This window comes from Mus caroli, unplaced genomic scaffold (assembly GCF_978045245.1).
Source record: "Mus caroli unplaced genomic scaffold, Mus_caroli_1 scaffold_20, whole genome shotgun sequence".
NCBI lineage: Eukaryota > Metazoa > Chordata > Mammalia > Rodentia > Muridae > Mus > Mus caroli.
The window spans coordinates 22862815-22869871 of NW_028227275.1; the positions used below are offsets into that span (position 1 = coordinate 22862815).

A 7057-nucleotide genomic window follows, 5' to 3' on the forward strand; every position below is an offset into this window, starting at 1 on the left:
ACCTGTTACATAAGTAAAACTCCTACCCTCCACTGTGTACACTGGGGAGTTTCAGCCACATATTTTGAAGGAGGCCACACCAGTTATTAGCAGTGGAGCCAGGATATAAACAGTCTAAGCAACTTGCCTCTAGAACCCAAATGTATAAAATGGGGATGAGGAAAAATCAAGAATTATATTTCTTTCACATCTAAATCTGAGGATTAAAGATCAAACATAGCGTATCTTAGGATGAGATCTCTCTCTCTCTCTCTCTCTCTCTCTCACACACACACACACATACATAAACACACACACACACACATTCCTCCCTTCATGTAAAATATAAGGCAGAGTCCCATATAGAAAGCAAGTAATCACAGGGCCACGCAAGAGACACAGAACGAAAGGCTGAGGTCTCCACTGCTGGTGCCTCACTCATCAGGCTAAGGTGCCAAACACTCCTAGAACACTGTTAAAAACAGACAAACAACAACAAAAACCCTGGCCTGAATAATTATCTCCCAGAATTAAGATGCTTCAGACTCAACAGAAGCCTGGCAGCACACCATCACCAACAAAATCAAAAGAAGGGACTGGCGAGATGGCTCAGCAGGTAAGAGCACTGGCTGCTCTTCCAAAGGTCCTGAGTTCAAATCCCAGCATCCACATGGTGGCTCACAACCACCTGCAATGAGATCTGATGCCCTCTTCTGGTGAGTCTGAAGACAGCTACAGTGTACTTATTTATAATAATAAATAAATCTTTGGGCTGGAGCAAGTGGGGTCGACTGGAGCAAGCAGAGGTCCAGAATTTAATTCCCAATAACCACATGAAGGCTCACAACTACAGCTACAGTGTACTCATATACATAAAATAAATAAATAAATCTTTTAAAAAAATCAAAAGAAAAGACTGCCGGTCACTGAAAGACCTAAGAGACCCCGATCCCCACCCAGACACTAAACAGCTCCAGTCTGAGGAGCAAAGGGGCCAAGGGAGGTGGAATTCCGGGCTGGAAGGAGAGTTCAGAATAGGCAAATCCAATAAACAGGCAGCCGTGGGCCAGTAGAGCCTTGGGGGTGGGGCATACCAGGGCCAGCAGCCTGTGGTGAGGAGAGAGGTTCAGCAGGAACAGAGGTTGGGGAAGGGGTGCATGCCTCTACTCACCCAGCCTGTCCCTCAGGCTGCAGCTGTCAAGCACAGTGACAGAAGAATGACAAGAACTTAACAGGACTTCAAAAATCAGTGTCTGAAGGGAAAACAAACCAGCTACATTGCCCTTCTCACCAAATCAAACACTGCCTCTCCCTTACACACAGAGGCAGGACATTCAAAAGCAAAGGCCCTGGGCTCTGCAGAGGTGCCTGCTTTGGGAACCCTGAGGCTCCCAGTGAAGAGTGCAAGGAGACTTGGACCCACTACACAGCTGTGCCTGTGATAGCTGTGGGACCCTGGGCAAGATACCTAACCAATTAGTGCCTCCTATGTCCATCTGTTTCATTTTCTTTTCCATGTTGCCTTCTGATTCCTAAACTGCTATGATAAATGACTACACGTTGACTGGTTTAAATACTACAAATGTATTACTGCAGAGCCCTGGAAGTCGAACGTCTCTGATGGGCTTCCAGGCTGGTTCTAGGGAAGAATTCATTTTCTTGCCTTTTCTCTACCTTTCAGACTAGAACCAAACTCAAACACCCACACAGGCTGTGACAATATTTCACCAGCTCTCTGCCTGCATCCTTGACCTCTTTTTACATCACCTCTCCCTACAAATAATGGCCCTCCATCTCCCTTTTATAGGGATTGTGTGATTAGACTGAACCCACACAGAAATCCAGAATCATGTCTTACTTTAAACTCATCTGCAGGGTCCACTTGGTCATCTAAAGTGGTATATCCACAGATTCCAGAGACTCGCTCTTGAGTATCCTTGACCTCCCACATACACCTCCCAAACCCCAAACTACAGACTTTCACAGCCAAGAAACCATAATGCTAGGAGCGAACTTGTCAGTACACGCGAGGGCCTCTGCAAAGCTGCAAAGTGCTTCAGATGAATCTTCTTACTTACCCCTCAGTGCAACCCTGAGAAATTATTTTTATTACCTTACAAAACAATTGTTTGTTCAGGGTTATAGAACTGGCTGGGGGCAAGATTTAACCAGGTAAGTTTCATCTGAAGTCTCTGCCTTTGATCAAAGGGGTGTCTGAACATATCCTTTCAGCCATGATAACTGGTTGGGAGAAAACACAAAGAGCGTTAAGGGACTTCAAGAGGAACTTGTGTTCCCTGGCTAGAGATGGGTCCTGCAGAGTCCTGGGAAAAAGAAACACGCAGAGAGCAGAGCACTGAGAACATATCCTTGTGTGCAAAAGAGAGGATATGCTTACCAAAAGCCAAGAAGAAACCACCGAGACCTGAGATTTCAGAGGGGAAGGAGGTATAAGAAGTCCATTCCTATCTCTAGCTAGAATAACCCCACAGCTCCATCTGACCTTAAAGAACGAATTCATGTGAATTCCTGGAGAGACTTCTTATTGAGCCAGGTGGACCTGGACCCTATGAAAAGGTCTGAAAAGCCTGGGGACCCTGGTGGGCCAGCAAAATGGTCCTGTCATCACTAAGCTTGCTTTACACTAAGGCTAAGCCATCCCCTCCACCACAACAATTATGGATACGCAAGTCCCCATGTGCCACAGGACTCAACACAGTCCAGTGGTGTCTCTGCTATCCACAATGATATCTCTTCTTTCAGTTCCCATATAGCCATAATGGCTACAATTCAAGAATGGCTGGCAAACGGAGAGAAGGGTCAAACCACACAATTGTTATGCATGCCTGATGGGGTGGCTTGAGTAGTCAAAGCTTTGAAACCTCAACCACTAAACAAGTTAGATATAGCCTTATCTGAAACTTCCCAATGAACTGAGTGAACGCTATTAAGTTTGACCCAGTTGCATGTATGGACCATGAGCTCAAAGTCAGGTGCAGGATCGCACAGAAGCCGAGGGAATGGGTTCTGGAGACAGCCTGATTTGATTGAGTCTAGGCTGTGACTCAAAACACATTCATCTTCTGTTACCTATATTTTCTCATCTTCAAAATGGACTTAATAATGGAAGTCTATATTCCTCAGTAGAAACTGAGAAACTAGCCACCATGTAGAAGTCATTTTGATGGCGTCCACATAAGGTGGTGGTTCTCAACCTCCCTAATGCTGCGTCTTTTTCACTCAGTTACTCAGGTTGTGCGGACTCCCCTCAACCATAAAATTATTTTTGTTGCTTCATAACTATAAATCTGCTACTGTTATAAGAAGGAATGTAAATATTTTTGGAGGCAGGGGTTTTCCAAAGGAGCGTGATCCACAGGCTGAGACCCACTGACGCAGGAGTGCATATACCCAGTATTACATAACTCCACTGTCCACTATTTCTGAAGTAAAGATGTAAGAAGTTGTTACTAGCTAAGGAAAGGAAAGACTATTGCAAAGTCACATGAGGCTAGACCAAGTTTTGTCGCCAAACCTAAATCCACGGAAGGATACAGGCAAGGGATCAGATGGCTAGCACTTCTGCCCTATGACATACAAATGGAAGAAGCTAACAGATGAAGTGCTTGGCACACTGTCTAGTGTTGTTTCATCAACACAGACAGGGGACTATAAATGGGAAACTCTATAAATTTACAGTTAAATTTCATTTGGAAACCAGTTCCCTTTGGAGGTTAACTCTGTGGAAACAATTCTCTAGGGCAGGCATTTCTGAGATGATAGCAGGGCCCCGTGTTTGCACTGTCTACCAGCCACATGTAGCATCCAAGCACTTAGATGTGGTTAATTTCATTTATTTTAACTCATTTAAACTTAACCATATGTGCCTAGTGGCTACCATATTGACAATACAGCCACAGAGAGCTATGCTCCCGATCTGGCCCATGAAAACCTACTTAAGCCGTAACTCAACCGAATTAACTTTGAATTAACAAGCCCGAGTTCTTCATCCAGGAAGCCAAGGGGATAAGGAAGAGCCTTAACTTCCTTGCCAGGCCCCACAGCTGGTACACTTGGATGTATCCTTCCTCTTTTTCCATTCCCCATCTCATCAATCTGCAGCTCCCATCTTCTCCACCCAAGGTTCATGAAGCTACATACTTCTCTACATCCCATCAGTATCTTCCATCACTTATCAGGTAGCCCCCAAGGAAAGTGTAAGAGCCAGGATGGAAACAGTTGTCCTGTGCAGGCTGCTTGTGGAAGGCAGGGACTGCCAACACACACACACACAAACACACACACAGAGAGACAGAGAGAGAGAGAGAGAGAGAGAAACAGCCATACTTTACAAAAATGTCCCCTCTACTTAGAAAACCTCTTACTGTGCCCCAATCCCTTTCAGTTTTTTCTTTATCCATTTCAAAGTTTGTAACCAACTGCACACACCATCCAAGAGCTATCCAGTATGAGATGAAAGATCAAAGAAACTTGAGAGTGAGAAAAAGAAAAGAAAACCAACCACCTTCATTGGACGCTAGCTTCGCCCCATCTGTTAAAGTATAAAATTTTTATGACAAAGGTCAAACTGGAACCCATCCAGGAGCTTGTCTTACTAGAAGGACTGGAGAAGAATGTCCCTCCAGCTTAATCTCACCTTTTACCTGGTCTGGAGCCAAAGAGGACCAGGAGGCGCTCCTAAGTAGAAAGTAAATTTCCCCTGGAGGCTGTAAGTGAAGGATGTATGGATGGTAAATGCTTCTCTAAATCCTTGTGGTTACAATAATTCCTCTAAAATAAAGCTTTACTTTGTACCCAGAGTCTTAACGTTTAATGCCTGCCCACAATTATTTCTAGAGAGCCTCCAAGGTGTAGGGGATCAGGCCAGGAAAGTCTCAGCAAATACCGTGGGCGAGAAAAACGTGCTATTTGCATAAAGCACACAGATCCGTGGAGGTATGTAAGCGGCTTCAGCAATCAAAGCAGAGGGAGGATGCCGGCTGTTTCAGGCTGGGCCAACGTACTGGAGGGTGAACGCTGCTGTTTAGTTAGCATCTAGAACCGCCACTGGGGAGGCTGGGGGAAATCAATGAGAAAGAAGAAAACATATTCTACAGCAGCGGGTTTTTCAACCTTCCTAATGCTGCAACCCTTTATTCGGTATTTAACCTCATGCTGGGGTGACTCCCAACCGTAAAATCATTTTTGTTGCTTATTCATGACTGTAATTTTGCTACTGTTATGAATTGAATTGTAAATCTCTGTTTTCTGGTGGCATTCGGCATCCCTATAAAACGATTGGTTGGGTCGCGAACCACAGGTTGAGAACCTTCGTTGCAGAGCATTCTGTCAAGCATGTTTCAGAAAAACCACAACTGTGTATAGTAATTGAGGGATGGCGGGCTCTCCCTCCTTTGACAACTAGGAAACTGTACTGGCATCGAGGGAACCACCTGCAAACACGTTCCAAGACTGGCTTTCCACTATTCTTTCTGGGTTCCAATGTTCCCAGCTTTAGCTGTGCCTATTCTGTGACCTTGGCATCACCCTGCCCCTACAGGGGGCGTCTTGTTACAAAAAAAAGTTGAGAAACCCCACTAACGCTGATCAAATTGTGAACTATGTACAAAAAAGTTTTCAGCCAAGTCGACTCTAGTTATTCAAAGAGCTTATTTTTTAATGCACTGAAATCATTTAATGACCAATATTTCCTATACAAATTGATTTAGTCAATTGAACCAAGTGTGCCATGGCTTACATGTAAGGGGGGGGGGAGCACGTAACACGAGCCGTAGCCAAAGAATTGAGTATCTGAGTTATTTAGAAGGACTTTAAAGAAAAAGCATAGCCATTCTCGAAGTCACCAGTTAGAGCGAGACGGGTCCTGTACTGTATTTCCTAGGATTCCGCAGATAAATCTCTCCGGAAACAATGTCTGAGAACTTTCCTTGAAATGTGTTGCTGAGAAAGGGACTTCTACTTTGCTTTGTGCTGGCCACTTCCACACTACTCACACACAGCATGAAATGGTGAGCCGAGGCCAGGGTAACCGGGTGACCTCCAGCCTCGCATTCCCCAAGGGATGGCTGCCCCGGCTGTCCCCTTGGGAGGCGGGAGCCGCTGGCTGGGCCACCAGGTACGCCGCAAAGTTAGGCTGCTGCCCGGGAACGACTACAGCCTGGAGAGCACCCAGCCCAGCTCTCGGGATCTGCGGTCCTCGGGGACCAAGCGACAGAGTCTCAAGCTCACCTTAGATCTCCAGCCAGTCGTGCGGCGGGGCGGGAGTGCCGCGTCCCTGGGGACCTGGTCCACTCGCGTGCGTCTCCAGAGTCGTGGAGAGTCAGGGCTACCGAGTGTCAGCCGCACAGCCGATTCCCAGGAGCGAGCAGGAGCCGGGCAAGTGCCCGGGAGCACAGCGGGGCGCGCAGCCGCCGTCCGCCGCTCCAGCCCGCCGCCCCCGCCGCCCGCCCGCGCTCCGGGCGCAGCCCGCGCGTCCCTCGCCCCAGCAGTGCGCGCTGCCCGGAGCCGAGCGGAGCGGGGCGGCGCGGGCCCCCGCCCTGGGCCGGGCTTTCCCAGAACTCGCCCGCGGGGTGAGAGGCCGCGAGCGCCACCGCGGGCCGCCGGGCGACCAGGGGAGCGGCTAGTGCCTGGCCCGCCCCCGACTCGGCTGGATGGGGCCCGCCCCCACCACCCTGCCACCCCACCCTAGCAATCCGGGCGACCCCCGCCAGACCCTCCTGGCCAAGGAGTCCAAGAGCCACTCTCTTGTCTCAGATCCAGGAGGGAGCCGGCTTACAGCTGCGATGGATCACCTTGCTCCCGGGAGGGCGGGAATTCTGCACACCTCGGGTGCAAGAGGTCCTCTCGCATTGCGTCCCCTCCTGCTGACCATCCCTGGGTGACAGACCGGGAGACTGAGGCCCGAGGTTACTAAGTGACTTGAGCAAAGTTACTCTAGTAGGTGTGGGCGGCGAGACTCTCGTCTCTAATTCATCCATTCATTTCGCGAGTACTTGTAAAACGCTATCTATCATTGTGCCCCAAGACACCCCTCTTGCTGTGTGTGATCACCCATGCC

At 48.2% G+C, this 7057-nt stretch overlaps 1 protein-coding gene across 6 annotated transcripts in view; it reads right to left on the reverse strand.

The window, feature by feature from the left end:
• Positions 1-6451, reverse strand: part of Plce1 (phospholipase C epsilon 1) — a 314749-nt gene extending 308298 nt beyond the window's left edge. For 4 of the 6 annotated variants that reach the window (XM_021151795.3, XM_021151794.3, XM_029472804.2 and 1 more), the window contains exon 1: positions 6229-6450. The gene's annotated coding sequence lies outside the window, so the exon portion shown is untranslated. Of the gene's footprint in view, positions 1-6228 lie in introns of all 6 variants that reach the window. The other 2 variants (XM_029472801.2, XM_029472803.2) reach the window with 1 other exon arrangement.
• Positions 6452-7057: the final 606 nt, after the last annotated feature.